This window comes from Otolemur garnettii, unplaced genomic scaffold (assembly GCF_000181295.1).
Source record: "Otolemur garnettii isolate 467f Iridium unplaced genomic scaffold, OtoGar3 scaffold00063, whole genome shotgun sequence".
Taxonomy (NCBI): Eukaryota; Metazoa; Chordata; class Mammalia; order Primates; family Galagidae; genus Otolemur; species Otolemur garnettii.
In genome coordinates, this window is record NW_003852458.1 from 3381010 (window position 1) to 3384838 (window position 3829).

Consider the following 3829-nt stretch of genomic DNA (forward strand, 5'->3'; position numbering starts at 1 on the left):
CTCCGGCCCCCTGCCCGGCCCGGAGATGAAGTGTCACTACGAGGCGCTGGGGGTGCGGCGCGACGCCAGCGACGAGGAGCTCAAGAAGGCCTATCGGAAGCTGGCCCTGAAATGGCACCCAGGTGGGTAACTAGCAACCGTCGCGGCTCCTCGGAGGAGCTCGGCCCTCCGCGCTCTTTCGCAGCCCTGTCCCCGCGCGGTGGCCGAGCCGCGCGCGACCCGCCGGCCTCCTAACTCTACTCCACTGGCCACGGCCCTGGCTCCGGCTGCCACCCTTCGCTGGGCGCAGCTCTCCGCCCCGGACTTCACTCAAGCTCAGCTCCCCATCTAAGCACCCCACTTCCCAGTCCTCGCTCCCGGCGAGCTCACCTGCTCCTGCCACCCTGCCGCAGGCGCCACCGAGGGAGGAGTCGGGTGACGGCTCAGTTCTGCCTGGGACATGCCCTTTCCGTGCTGCCCGGTGTCGCTCAGCTTATCCGGGGTTCTGTCGGCTGCCCTTCACTTCGTAATGGAATGCCAGCTACGTACACCTAATTTATGGCTCCTTTCTTACTGAAATTAAAGCAAGGGCGCCACCCAAAAGTCCTGTAAGTGGGGATAACTCTTTTTTCCTGTTAGCAGGTTGGGGAAGCAGACCCTTTGCTTCCCTTTGGACACAATTCTGCACATGCAAAGTATTAGTTGTCTTTCCTAATGAAGCGTGAATGTTTTCTTAGAAGTATTCTTTCTTCGGATGTTTCATTTGGTTGTAATCCAGATGAAAAATGGATTGTAATTTGGTTGTAATTTGGTATTTTATGAAAATCTGATTTTACAGACTGGGAAAATCAGACAGTAGTTGACACTCAGCTTTTTGAGATTTGGAAGAGGCTTTCACTTCAGCATGAATCAGTAAACACAGTTCTAGAACTGTGTCTGATATAGGCAAGTGTCTGATATATGCAAGTCTCTACACTGTACCTGTGTGTAGATTCTGAAATGCTAACACAGGGATCTCAGAGCCTTGTTAGGAAAACATGCCTTTAAACACATGAAAAGTTAAAATACAACTGTGAACGAAATAGAACAACATGCGTAATTGGTAGTTGGATCCTAGAGCAACTAATGCCCCAGGAATTCAGGGAGGGAGTTATCACTGTGTACAGAGAACCAGGAGGCGTGGCTGCCCCTTTACTCAGGAGCTTCAACTGAATCCTGGAAGAATGCAGTTTAGAAAAAACGATCTCAACAGTATGGGGAGGCACACAGTGGTGGGGACAGTATTGGACATCTGAAAAATGCAGACTGGGAGAAGAGCTGAAGGAGAGGGTAGGAACCCAAAAGCAGAGGGAAATGGATATGGTTGAGGGAATAAGAGAGAGAAATGTATGCATCTGCTAATTAAAGTTATAGTAATTACCAACAGAGGCAGGAAAAAATGTGATTATATTGAAGGGGCAGAAGCAAAGAAGCTAAATGTTCACCAAAGTAGGAAATCAGAACATGTAGCCAAGATTAATAGATCCAAAATAGTGTAAAAATAGTGTGGAAGCATATACTTAGAGTAATGGAGGTGACTGCCATTAGAAATTGAGTCGGGAACTAGAAGGAGCTTAGGAATTCCTTGACCTTCTGGCTGGGAAAAGGTGAGGTAGACAATGATATTACCAAAAGCATATATAATTTTTTGAAGAGTAGTCTGAAGTGAGATTGTGTTTTTAGCTTGAATGTTAGGCTAAGAACTAAGAAATTTGTTTTGCCAATGATAGAGAGTTGTGGCTGGTTTTATTAAACTTTCTTTGGAGAGTACTAGTAGTTAAAGGAGCTGAGGGGATTGAATAGGGCTGGAGACAGGAGCTAATAGAGTCCATAGTGGACAGGCAAGTGCCCAAGCCAGGCTTAGGATCACTGGGAGGTGAAAAGCTCAAGTGGAAGTGATGTTATGAAGGGGAAATAATGGATTTGGTGATTAACCGAAATCAGTGCAAGGACTAAGTATGCAAATAATACATAATATCAGTTATATGTAACTATGTATATACATTGAATAACTATGTACACTATGTAGCAAATATTACATGAAATATGTAATAATAATATTAGTTCACTACTTTAAAACCAAACTTGTTGGGAACCGAATGTAAGTATCTTCTCTGATTATCATCATTTATAGCATCTTAAATATCTTTTGGCTTGAAAATGTCTGTCTACATGTATTTCAGGGACCAATACTCTGCCTGGAAATGCATAATTTTGATGTGTTTTTTCTTTACTGGTTCATAATTTGTTAAGTCTGTCACTCAACAAAAGTTTAATATTCTATATACAAAGCATTAATTTAGAGATTTCTGGTTTAAACTTTGTTTCAAAGAATGTTTGCCTCAAATAGAAAGGTTCTGTTTTTCATAGTATTAAAAAAACAAGGAAAGAAATTACTATTATTTCCTTTTTCTTTTTTTAACATTTTATTCTTAATTGACATGTTATAATTATGCATCTACTATTTCTTTGATTGAGGTACTGAGAATGATTTCCAGGAGGGTCAACACTCCTACCTGGTGAAAGCACACCTTGTGAAGGGCGTGCTTTTAAGAGTTTATCTTTCTGACATCATTCAGATAACTATTACTCGAGCACTTTGCTGTGTGAACAAGGCAGGAATGGTCCTTGCCCTGATGGCACGTGCAGTCTGGGGAAGATGTAGGAAGGAAAGCAGGCAGTTTCAGCTTGGTGAGAAAAGGGCAAATACAAGATGCTTATGAGCACATGTGCCTGACGTGGACTAAGTTTATGTGGGTACGATGGGTGGAGAGAAGTGACCAGGAAATGAGTCCCTGAAGAAGTGACATCTGGTTGAGACCTAAAGTGGGAATACAAGGAACATGGGTAGAGGGGCAGGAGAAAGCATGAGAAAGAGATGGACGTGTCCATCTCAGCAGGCTAGGTCTGGAAGGCTGAGGCAAGCTGAATTAGGATCATAACCTGAGGGCACTGGGGAGCCACTGAGGAATTGGAAGCAGAGGAAATGATAGACTTGTGTTTTTACTTCTCTGGCTGTAGTGGGGAGAATGGATTAGAGGGGGCAGTACTGAAGCTAGGGAAGCCAGGAGGTCAGGGAACACGGAAGTCACTCAGGTGCTGGGGGTGGGGTCTCAGCCAGGTGCCAACTTTTTCAGTGAGTCGAGGCATGGCTAGGAGATGGGTATACAGTGAGGAGGATGGGAGGAAGGTTGCGTGATCAACAGGGCTGAATCTTGAAGGACTGGTCCTTTTTATGCATGGGTGAGTGAACATTCAGGGACTCAGTGGTTGCCAGCTCCACCAGCAGACCTGCTGTAGGAAGACAGTGGCAAGAGGAACCAGGAGGCCTGCAGGGAAGTGCTGTTTTTGTGGAGCCTGGCTTTACTCAAGGCTAGGGCTTAAAAGGCATGGTCTGTGAAATTTCCCAGAGGAACTGTAGAAAGGCTTAGGAGGGAGCAGAGAGCGCTTAAGAGGGTTGGGAAAAAAGCACAAAGACTAGTGTGCGCATACCTTTTAAACTGCTGACTGGATGTGTAATACCTGACAAATGTGGACTTTCCTTTTTGTAAGTTGTTCTTTGACTTATTATGCTCAAGCTTTTAGATCTCAGTTCAGGCCCATAGTCAGCTAATCGGGTGCGTTTAATCGAAATCAGCCATGTGACAGAGTGAAAAAAATTATTTCAGAAAGCAGCTCCAGTAAGAGAATCGACCTTATTTTCAGATGCTATGTTAATGGGTTTTATGTGTTGAAAAGCTTCAGCTTTCTCTAAACTTCTTTAGGGTGGGGAAGAAAATGAGAAGGAGCAGGACCCAAAGGTACAGTACTG